The following is a 12,577-nucleotide window of genomic DNA, read 5'->3' as shown; positions in this document are numbered from 1 at the left end:
TTTTGGGTAAATGAATAAAAACTTTAAAGAAAAGTGAACAGAGACCCCAGGGATGGCATGATGCAGCTGTCACCCTCTGTGCACTGCACTCATCTCCTGCAATAGCCTCATAAACACACCAGGGTGACTCTATCTTCCATTAATTATCCCAGTCTGAAAGGAGAGGATCTCCTACCTAATCCAGACATCTTGTGAAGGCAATTAATTATTTTCTGCAAATTCTCCTAACCTGATTTGTGGCTTGTAGGGAAGTAAATCCCCCTGCCCTTTCTGTTCTTCATGCTCTCTGTTATCCTTTGCATTCAGTCAGCTGGATTTTTGTCTTGTCTTAGATTTGATCTCAGCAGCATGGCCAGATCCTGCCTGGCTATGGAGCTTTTCACACGGCTTGGCTTAGGAAGAGCACTGCCTATCTGGCCTTCCCACCTCCCTAACTTTGGTGGGGCATTTCTGCTCATGAGCCATCGACTCTGCTAATTGCTCCTTGCTGGGAAAATAGCTCAGGCTTCCCTTTCCTGAAACAACACAGTGACAAAGACTCTTGTCTGGGGGCCAAATCTGGCCGTGGGGCTTCCTGAGATGGCTGCCAGCACAGGTCTTCCCTGATTGCCTCTCTGTGGCAGCATCACGAGAAGAGGCAGCAGGTTCATTGCAGTGTGCTCCAAATGCTGTTGTGTTGTTTGCAGTGCTGTAGTTTGCTTCTTTACTGCCATTTTCATCGCCTCCTATAAAGCTTAATTTAATTGTTCCTTAATTACCTCTTTGGCTTGGTGCATATATCTCAGATGGAAGCTGTAAGCAGCACACATAAGGCTATGGATGTCACAAAACATTGCTGATCTCTATTTTCATGGGTCTGGCTGGGAATACAGTGGGCCAAACCTTTGCTACTGTTGTAAAAGTGTTCAGGACTGGGAAGAAAGCCTTCTGCTCATAAAATTTCATTTTTAGACAACTTTCTGGAAGGAACAGCAAATGTTTACTCCAATTTCTCCAACCAGTTTCTACTAAAGCATCTATTATTTCATATTACTTTGGCAGTTTCTCAAGTTACATGAAGAGCAGAAATCTCTGATCTGCTTAACAGATGTGGTATTACCTGAATGCTGCTGGGCCCATGAAGGTTTTTATTCACAGACAGCTCTCTAAATAAACCACATAGCCTGCTTGGGGTGTGAGCCAGAGCAGAAACACTTCTTACTTGAGTTCTTAAGCTAGCTTTTGTTAAGAGCAGTTCCACCAAGCTCCACCTCTTGGCCCACCTTCCCAGCTCCTGAGAAGTCCTGGGCCTTGGGGAGATCATAATGTGCTTTGGTAGCTTGCAAGGTGCTTTTCTCACCTCCCCCTAAACCAAATGGGTGTGGGAAGATCTCACATTCATTTTAGACTTTCAACATGAATCTTTAATGTCTTAGTGTAGGCTAATTTAAGTGTGTTTCCTTTCAAAGATGATGCAGCTCTACTTTTCAGATAGATTTCTATTTGGAAAGTGTACATTATATATAGAATTGAACACAGAGGAATATTGATCATAGGTGAAGATGGCTTCAGCAGATACTATATAGATCATTGTTTACAACTAGATTTTCTTCTCTTTGTCATTCTTTTCATACTTTTATGTGGTTTTCCTTTTTTTTTCTGCTTGCCTTCCTGTCCACATTGTACTCTGTATTTGCCTTACTTTTCTTCATTTGCCTGCTGCTTCCTTCATCCTACCTTTTGAAGTGAGAGTAGAAAGCCATTAGTATTAACCTGTTGACTGAAGCTTTTAAAGCCACAATGTTCATAGGAATTCAGAATTGAGCAATATGAACTTCCCAGCTGAATCTCCATTTATAAAAAACAAATACACTTGACCTTTTGTGAGAGATTTCTATATTTTTTTGTTGAATGTCTCCATAAAATTAGAAGAGTGCATAAGAAACTTATACAGAGATCATGATGTTGTTTTTTGGTCTTCTACAGCTGTGGGGTGCTTTTTTTCGGTTGATTTAGGTTTTTTTGCATATCAGTCTTGCTTGTTTGGTGACTGGCATGAGCTCTCCACTAGTGCTCTCTCTCTGGCTCATGCAGCTGGACATTTAATTTTGCTGTGGTCTGAAGGCCAGACTTCTTGGGAGAAATGAGAAGATTTCAGTAATGAAACCTATCTTGAAGTTTTATGTGGGGTTTGAAATGTATATTAGAATACTCTGACTTATATTCTCTCTTCTTAAATTACTTACAGGAGAAATTTTGAAATATGATTTACCCTTTCTACTTGTAATCTGGCTTGTTCTTGATATCCATCTACTTTTAGCAACCAGACCATTTTGTTTCCATTTTCTGACAGGTTCTGGGCAAGTTTCAATGTCACTTTTTGACATACCAGCAAGGTGCTGGAGTAGCAAACACAGGACAGTCTTTTACTTAGTTTAAAATGTGCTTTCCCTTGAAATGACTTCTTAAAGCTGTAAGCATTTCTTATTGGCTCCAACATTGCTCTTTTACTTTGCCATAAAATGCTTAACTGGGGCTAAATTTCACTTGGTCTTGTCTCTTTAAACACCACACTTTGCCTAAGAAAAGATGGGAAGACAGATGTACTAACCTCTGCTGATTGTTTTTTGATTGCCAGTTTAGTTGTCTGTCTTCAGCCATTTCAGATGGCCATATGGGAAATCAACAGTGATGATCCTTAATACAGTACCAGAAGCGAGGTGCTTCACTTACATTTATTTTCAGGGGAGGGATCTGAACCTAATTAGAAAATTTATGAAAGTGCCAGAGCACGCTACTCATTTAAAATTGCTGAGGGCTGCAAAGTGAACTGAAAGCTTGACAGAATATTCACACTTGTTGCAGGTCTTGTATGTCAATTAACCTCAGAAATGGAGAGGGCCACAAACTTCCTACAGCTTGTTTTCTTTTCATGTAAAAATCTGGGCAGTTGCATGTTATTATGAAATGACAGATGAATTAGTGAGAAAGGCCTTGGAAAGTTCAGTTATAAAAAAGTTATTGGAATTTACTCCTACTGAGTGACAGGATAAGTCAGGATCTGATCTGGTATTTCTGATCCTGCCTGTTGTGTTAGGAAATAGAAGTTTCTGCTTAACATTTACTTTTCTAACAGTGGGAGCCATAATGATTTAAAATTCTTCAAATGGTACCAAAGTGCTTTGTAGCAGGTGTGGGAAATAAGACAAATTCACTCATTGAGAAGATGATGGTCCTTTAGGCTTTTGGCTGGCTCACTGTGGTGTGTTCTTAAGTTAAATGTATAGGCTCCACTTGCAAAAACAGCAGCTTTAGTGGGCTAGAAAGTGAAATTCTTTATTATCTGTCCAGTCAGTGCAGCAGAGGCTGCCTCTATGTCTCAGTGCTCTTGAAATATTTTTTAGTCTCTCTCTGCCCTCCTGCTGCAGCTGTTTTTTGTTGCTGTTTCTTTTTTTGTTTTGTTTTGGTTTGGTTTTTTTTTGCAATATTTATTTTGTTCCCCCAAAGAGATTTAATAGAATTTGTTACTGGTTTACTGGTCCAGATTCTATTATTTGTGCTATTTGTGAAGAGAAGCCAGATCTTTCTCTCCTAAGCCACATTTTATGATTTTTTCAGTGGTATTGTAGAATTGTGCATCCTGTTGTACATCATCTCTTGATTACATGCAAGTCTTCCACACCACCAACTTCATTTCAGGTCTCCAAATTTGTACCATTTAGATAGGTAGGGTAGTAATTAACCTCTGTAGTTTAGTGTGAAATCCAGGAACACCTTCATTTTATTCTGCTTTCTGACAGTGTCTTTAACAATGCCTGTGCTATGTGGAGCTTCCTGCATGAATTTAGTCACCATCTCAGAGGGGCAAAATATCATTTAGTTCATGTCAACTTAAGTATCTTATGTGGTTCCCTGTGGTCAACAGCTGGATGACAAGACATCAAAAGTACATTAGGCAGCTTTCTAATTAAATATCTTCTCTGCATCTGAAACACATGGTAGCACTTCCTTGCTCATAAAAATAGAGCACGCTGCACTTGGTTTGGTGCAGATACTGCAATGCCTTCCTGTGCCAGGCCTCTTGCAGTCTCTTGTAAGAAGAGGATACAACATAATGCATAGTACAGGGAAATGCTTAGCTGTGATTTTACAAAGCGTTATCCTATTTATTTTAAGTGTCATGTAATTATCAATTCATTTACTACCTATTGTAATACCATGAATCATAATGAATGTATTTGCATAATAGGTAGTATCACATGAGCTCAACTATAATTCAGTATTAGCTAAATGTACCATGCAAACAAAATGTTTCCTGTAAAGGTAGGCTGGGGGTGATATATAGCCTGTCATATACCTAGTGTATCAGAAATGCTGTCATGGGAAATTTGTGGGCTGGGTCTCAGAGGGAACTGTTTGGTAGCTCAGTCCTGTCATTCATTCATTTTTTGTCCTGTCTCCAGCCCCCTAGTTTAAATGCTCTTCAACTTTGTGAGGTGAGAAAAACTCCAGAAACCTTTTTTTTGCTGTTTAGCTGATGTGTTGGTGCTCTGCTTGCTGAGGCCATGAGGCAGTGTCTGCCTAAAGACTGAGCTTATTTCTCCTGTGATACTCTTCTGACCTGCACACGCTGTGCTGGGTGATTAAACTGAGGAGCAGCCACACTGGAAACTTGCCTAGACAGGATTGCCTCAGCCCTGGGTAGATTTCTTTAAAAATCTTTGTCTCTGGATGTAACTTTTTTTTTAATAAAAAGACCTCAAAAATTCCCTATGGTACTTCCTGGAACAGGATTTGGCTCTGTGTTGCTGTGCTGGGGAGAATGACACAGGAAAGCTGCCAGCTCTTCAGGAGCATGGTTTGCTGTAGGTATGCTCCATGTCTAGATTGGTGTCTCTGCTCCTCACTCCTCATCAGTACAGTCAGCAGTAGATCAGAGGCCAGGACTACTCCCAAAACAACCCCTTTGCCATGTCAGAGATGCCTCTCCTACCCCAAATCCTCTGCAGTGTCCTGTTTCTACCTTTATTACATGAAGATTTATGCAGGCAGAAATGAGCCGTGTAACACACGTTGCATACAGAATAAGAGGTCCATGCCAACTATAGTTTAATGTGTGTTGAAGACACATGCTCTCACAATGGCAGAGTTCTTAGAATAACCAAATATGAGCAATATCTAGTTTCTGAGAAAAATCTTAATGGCTTGTACCTCTCTTTTGGTTCACTTACAAGTTCAACCCATTTTCTGTTGCAGAAGATAGACTTGCTCACGCAGTAGCTGGAAAATGATCCTTGTGTGAACTGTTGTGTCTGTAACAGATGTGTATAATCCCACTTTCCGCTTTTTAAATGAATCCCATTTCCATACAGAATGTAAAATGCTCACTTTTTGGCTAGCACAGTTGATTTTTACTTGTTGCCTGCAAGTGTAGATTAAGGACACTGAAATTGCAGAGGATAAAAAGAGTTATTTCCAAAAATACAGTGTAGTTACTGGTACCTCAAGGATTATGTGGCCTGATCTACATTCAGGAGGCAGCTCTGCAATGGCAAAAGGCTAACAGAGTAGACAACACTTAATTTGTTTGGACTTATGTCACTGTTGGCTTTCTGATGTGACAGGAGAAATACATCTCAGGAATTGATGAAGTAGTGCCACATTTACACAATTCTGCAAGTCTCTAGAGGCATTTAGGGCAAGATTTTTTCTTGAAATACAAGGTAAAGCTCCTGAATTTCATGTGTGCATCCTCACAATTAAAGCTGTTATAATTCAGTTGAGCCAGCTAGGAAGCAAGTAGGCAGTGGAAAGGGAGGAATGCCCTTGCTGGACTTGGGTAAAATTAGAGTGTATAATAAATATATATTACAATGCAGCATTTGTACAACAGCCATTCTTGCCAAACATGGAATTGGTAATGCCCTGGACTGAGACAAGCACTGGACATGATAGGATCCAGTTGTCCATACAGAGGATGGTATTCTCTAGTGGAATTATTCTCTAGTGGCAGGAGTTATTCTTGTGTCCGTGTCTTCACCAGGCCAGCTTGTCAGGGAACAGCATCCACAAGGGAAGTGGCTGTTGAGAATTTTAAAGAAAATGCTTGTTATTTCATGGAATTATCAACTTATGTTTCTATAGTTCTCTTGGACTTGCTGTTAACAAGTGGGAGCTTCTGGTCCTTGGAACTTTGCCTGTAAGGATTAGGCGAAAATGAAAAGCTTAAGTACCCATGAATTTCACAGGGGAACATTCCATGGTGTTTAAATTTGGTATATTATTTCAGTGTTCAATGTATCTTTGAAATGTGCCTTTAAATGTGTTTTTGTTTTGCTCTGGTTTTGCTCCTAATGGTTTTTGTAGGACAGGTGCTTATTCAGGTGGATCACAATTCAGAGGAGCCTACTGTGTGGGGATCAAATTCCCATGGTGATTGCACTTGCACAGGAGATGTTGTACTAAACGTGGTCAGAGGCAGGACAAAAAGCACTATAAAAGCTGTTTGTGTGACATTTTCTGCAATGTGACCAAAGTTACTCTAGTGTTTGTACTGGTTACTGATGATTTTGTGCACTGAGTCATCTGTCACTGGACAATGTGCAGGGATCATCAGCTCACCCTGGACAAGTTATTAGCTATGAGGTTCTTGCTGTCCAGGGTGATAGAAGCTCTCTCTCACCAGCTGTCACCTTTCACTGGATTTCCAACAAAAGCTCAAGATTCAGACTGGTTTATATAACTGCTTTATTATTATTATTTATTATTATTATTATTTATTTTCAACAATGCTATAGCCTCCAGGAAAGGTAGAGCCTGTGGCATATTTGAATCCAAACTTCTGTGTATTGTGTAAGATCCCCTTCTGATCTAAATTCTGATACAAATCATCTAGTCCCTAACAAGAGGGGAAAAGAGAAGAATTGCCCTAGGAATGAGACCCAGGGAATTAAAATCTACTTTACATGTCATGTGATGCTTGGTGTGAGTTTTATCACTCCATAAAAGTGAAACTGCAAAAAGTGCTCTTTGACCACTGTAATTATATGTTCCTCACCACCCCCCTGCCTGAATAATCTTTTTAGAATTCTATATTGATGTTAAATTCTTTGACATAAAGAGAAAATGGTGTTTCTTTGCTCTATATAGATTTTCCGCTTGCTTCTAGATAACAAAGTTCTACTATCACCCTCTCTTATTTTTCCCCACTGTAGTGCAACATTCATAATTGTTCTGAAATAAAGACTGAAATGGGATACCTCTCCAAAATAATTTGTATCATTGGCCCAGTAACACCTTTATATGAAATTTTAAATCTTAGAGAACCTATTAGTGTCTACTCTAATGAAAGCTAGGGAATATCTTATCTCTTCTTCCAGCTTTTATCTTTACAACAGACACTTTCCCAAGCTCACAGAAGTGTCTGGAAATTCTGGATTAAATAACTTTTTTGTCCCCCACAGCTGCTTAACCCTTTTTACATACTCTGACAGCAAGAGAGCCAAAGGCTGTAGTGTGGTGAGACATTAGTGCCAGCTAAGGAGAGGGAGGGCTGCATGAGATTAATTTTTAGTTTCCTGTGCCATTTGTAAGTGGCAGCAAGAATCAAAGTGTGGAGAAGAAGCTCTTCCTCCCTTTCTGGTGTGGGTTCTTATTCTTGGTGCTGTGGCTGCTTACAGACATCTATTGTGTTATGTTGGTTTTAGTCTATGGGTGGCAGTCACTTTCTAAATTTCCTGTGCAATGCTTGCAGGCTCTCCTGCACCAGGCTTCTCAAATTTGCTGTTAGTAACACACATCAACAGGCAATCGATAAAATCAGAGCTAATTACATAATGTGGGCTTTTTAAAAATCTTTCTGCAGCACAAGCAGATGTTAAATGAAAGCTAATAAAGTGTGGCATCATTTAAACAAGGGTATGCCCCAGGATTTGATGCTGGACAAACCCTGCAACACAGAAGGCAATTTCCAGAGAGCTTGCATGCAAGAAAAGAATGAAATAATCATGCAAGCAGTGCATATTTGAGCTAAACCTGAGCAGTCACAACAGATCTTTGCAAAATCTCATGAGCTTCTTAGAAAATGAGCTACCAGGCAAAGGCAGGCAGCACTGCAAGCAGGATGCTTAATAGAGAAGGTCCACTAGCAAAAGACCCAGCTGTTCCCATAGGCTTGCATATGTGGCTCATGGAAATCCATTTGTTTGGCTGAGCAGTGGCTCTTTAGGCATAGAAATAATGGTTGTTTACTTGGCTTTCCTTCAAAAAGGGAGATTTTATACCATGGGCTATTCTGAGAGAACAGCGCAGAAGGCATATAAAGGAAAACCTTGGTTTATTTTTTTTTTACTTGCTCCATTAATAAACATCTGTACTGCTACAAGCTATTTTTAGACTTTTGTTTTCTTTCTCTGTATTTTTCAGCAATGCTAGTGGCAGGCAGATCCCAGTGATTTGGAGCTGCATCTCTTTTTGAGATAATAAGTAAGTGGGCACTAAATCTCAAAGCTGGCTGTCAGTGAGAAGAGCCGGGGAGAAATAAAAAGGGAAGAAAGTCCTAAATTCCTCCAAAATCTAGATAAAAGGCAGGTTGGGTGCTGCCCCACAAATACCAGTAAGTGTCATATTGTGAGTTAGGTATTGTGCAGTGCTGTGCATTTGCTGTCTCAGAAAACTCAGATTCTTCTGGACATGGGGCTCCTTCTGCTTGTCACTTGATACAACTGCCACCACTAAATATTTATCTGTCAGACCCTGGGTCTGACAACCACAGAGGGAGGTCACTTGTCTGAAACACTTTATTAGTTAGAGTTTGTTTTTGGATTTTTAAGGGTTGAAATGATTTAGCCACTTTCCTCAGAGTCCATACAGACTGTATTTATTTATTTATTTATTTATTTATGTTTTAAGAAGAGGCTGTGAATTTCAGGTAGTTAGGTTCTGAGGATTTTAAATGATGTCTCACTGGTCCAAAGACTCAAAGTAAGCTCTCAGGATATGTTACCATAGGAAACTGGAAATTCCAATCAGAAGTGGAATCCAGACCATGTTTCATTGACTGACAATCATTTCCATTGCTTTTAAAATTGTTGATGAATTTAATAGCTAAATTAGGTTGAATATGAAAGCAGAAGAATTATGTGTGCTACACAGAAGCTTAACAGAGCAAAACCATAAACAGCTGGAATGAAATATTTATTGTGGACTTTCGTGTATCTAGTTTTGGGACCATTTACTGAGTGATTTCTTAAAAATGAGATTTTATTTCTGTATTCCTAACATACTCTTTTTTGAAACAAATGAAGGAATGGCCTCTGACTTTGGTGCCAGGAGCATCATAGGAATGAGACACCTGAAAAATCTCACCCCAAGCCTCTCTACTGAACTTTTGTATTGCTATGTGCTGTTAAATGGCCTCGACTTTGTTTGCTGATCCAGTGATAAAACTAATCAAAAAAAAAAAAAGAAAAAGATAAATAGCTGAGAGTAAATAATATGAAAAAAAATTAAAGTTTTGAATAATCACCACGGTGCTTGTGAACAATGGCCAGTGAATATTATTATCACATTAATAAGAGAAAAATCTTATCTCACTCTTGAATTTCAACTTGCTTGAATATTTTTTTCATTATTCATCTAGCTTTATTTTTCCCTCCAGGAGTGGAAACTGGTCCTTCACCCTTATCATCCTATTTTTTTGTGTGTTTTGCTAACCATTTAAAAGGTTATTGGAATGGTTTATCATTTCTCTGTGCTGGGAAGATTGTCTTCCCCAATACTGAAGCCCAGTAAAATCTGGAATTATAGCTCCTGCAGTGCAGAAGCCTCCAAACATTGGTGTACACTTTGAAAATGCAAAATAATTTGAATTTCAGTCATAGCAAAATAATGTGACTTTCAGTTATGGTATCTTGGAACTATTGTGGGCTAGAAAAGAAAAATTAAAAAAAAAAAACACCCAAAAAACAACCTCCCAGTAAGTAATTATTAATTACCTTTTGTCTGCTATTAATAGAACCCACTTTAAAATGCTCTGCTGAATAGGAGTACCCTGGGATGGAAATGCAACCCAAAGACTTTCAGCCAGCTTAGTCAAAACTTGCCTGGTATTTACAGCCCGCTTGAGTTCATCATCCATCTTGTCTGGAGGGATTGTGCCCCTTTTCTGACATTCATCACTTATCACTTGAGCCTTTCAATCTTGTTGTCGTCAGGCCATGGCTCAGCACAGAGTGGCCTTTTTTCCTTCTGTAACTGGATTACAGAAGCTAAGTACAAGATATCTACAGTGGCCACAAGTGACTTTTTATGAGGGGACAGAAAATATCAGTGATATCACATCACCTTCTTTTACCTCCCTGCAGCAGAGCCAAGAGACTGAGTCCTCAGTGTCAGGCACATTGAAGAAGCCAATACAAAATTAAATAAATATATTTATTGGATACATTTTTTAATCATGGCTTTTTTAACTATGGGGTGCTACTACTAGAGATCCTGGAGGCACTGTTGTGTTAACCTTTCTTTGCTGTTTCCCAGTTGGTTGCCTTTCATCACAATCAAGGCATCACACATAATAACTAATCAGATTCTGTGAGCAGACGGGCTGTGAGGGTGCATTTTAATCAGAAATAGTGAAGAATTTCTACATATCTCTCTGTGCTACAGGGTGACATTTTTAAATGCTCAAAGGGCACACAGGTCCCCAGCTCCTGGTGAAACTTCGTGAGAATGTGATGTGCAGCTCTGATTTGTGTTCTTTATGGTAGCATAAAAAAGCTCTGACTCTTATTTATTTATTTCAGATCTGGATTTTCAATTTTCTAATAAGAAAAAATGCCAGTCATTGCCTCTAAAAAAAAATCTCCTCAAGGAGCTGCATCAGCATAGCTGAGGGCACACCCCTTCCAGTATTTTTATTGTATTTAAACAGAGTATACAGACATCTTTTAAGATCTGATTATTATGTGTGGCTAAATAATTGCAATCTCTTCAATTATATTCCATTTAATTTGGTAATTATGTGGGTTTCAGAAATTGCCTCTACCTCTTCTGTATATTTTTTTCATGCATGTTGGAATTATTAAATGCAGCAAATACAAATGTTTGTTGAGAGAACCTGAGAGTATTGAGAAAGCTCAAAGACTCTAAAAAGCCAGCTTGATATTTTCAGGATTATTTTGTGTAAAAGATGTTTTCTGCTTAGTCATTTCAGCATGAGTGTTGGAAAAGGCTGACAGCCAGTCTCTCCAGCTCCTGAAGAAATGTGTGAGTCTGAAAACAATGTGGTATGCTGGCTCAGGTGAAATACAACTAGTTACTTTTATAAAGATTACACTTGATAAATAAGGTTCTGCACCCTGAACTTGACTCAATGTTTAGAAAAACAGAGTATAGGGCAGAGGATGTTTCTGATGTGCTCAGACAAATCAGCTTGCTGAGGAGATGACAGCAGTGGCTGGTGCTTTGTAGTCTTAAGATGATATTGTTTTAGACTCTGAGCAAAGGCAAACATCTTTCCTCCCAGATGGTCCAAGATGACTCAAACAGTTGGGTAAAATCCTGTGTAACTCAATAGGTTTGGGAATGAGAAGCTACCAAGGCATGTAAGCACATCTGAAAATGTCACTGTGGATGCTCACTGTGGAAGGTAATTGGATATCTTGGCTCTCTTATTTTCCCCCCTCCCCCTTCACTTCCAGTCTCTTCCAATTAGACCTCACTATTCCTACAGCTTTCTAATCTACAATAGAAGTGTATATTTAAAGTCTGAGCAATCTAGTTTGCATTGCTTGTGAATATAATGCCAAAATTCTCTGTCTAGAACCATACTAATTTTCCCTTCTTTTGCTTCCTATGATCAAAATTGATCAGAAAAACCGATATTGTGTTCAAACCAGCTGTGTGCTGGGGAGGGACTTCAGTGTCTTTGATTATCAGATCTCTCAAATAAATAAAAAAAAGTGAAAATTATTAAATCCTCAGGGGCTTTTCCCCTTTTTAAGCTTCTATTACACTTACTGCAAGTTAGGAATAAACCTTTCTGTCTCCCACATTTCGTACTCTTGTACTGTGCAAGTAAAATGGTTGCTTTAAGCCCATGAACTCAGTTGGAGGAGTAATTCTTAAAACAGGTGCTCAAAGATTGAAATCTTTCAGGATTGTAACATCACATAACATTCATGACAACATGGAGAACGTGTCTCCCAGTTAGAAACAAGTGAACAGAAGTGGAGAGAGATGATGGCTCGTTGTCTAGTGACAGGAGCAGGGGATGGATGACAGGAGGTGAAACTTCACCCTCCTACGTGGAGCCCATGGCAGGCTGGAGCCTGGCTCCAAGGGATGCCTCGGAGGGATTTCTTTCAGAACACAGCTGTTACCTGACACTGCTTGACAATCCAAGGCAAAACACTTGGTTATGGAGCACTTTCCTTTCTTGTACTGCAGGAGGATTTGTCTGCTGTCCTGGTTCCAGCCAGGGAAGAGTTAATTTTTGCAGTGGCTGTGGGTGCATTTTAGGGTTATTGCATGCCATCTTATATAATTGCCAGAGGAGGTTGAGAAGGGGTTCTTTGTTTCTGAGTAAAATGGCAAGATG

The sequence above is a fragment of the Lonchura striata genome, chromosome 3, assembly GCF_046129695.1.
Source record: "Lonchura striata isolate bLonStr1 chromosome 3, bLonStr1.mat, whole genome shotgun sequence".
Classification (NCBI taxonomy): domain Eukaryota; kingdom Metazoa; phylum Chordata; class Aves; order Passeriformes; family Estrildidae; genus Lonchura; species Lonchura striata.
This window is presented reverse-complemented; position numbering follows the sequence as displayed.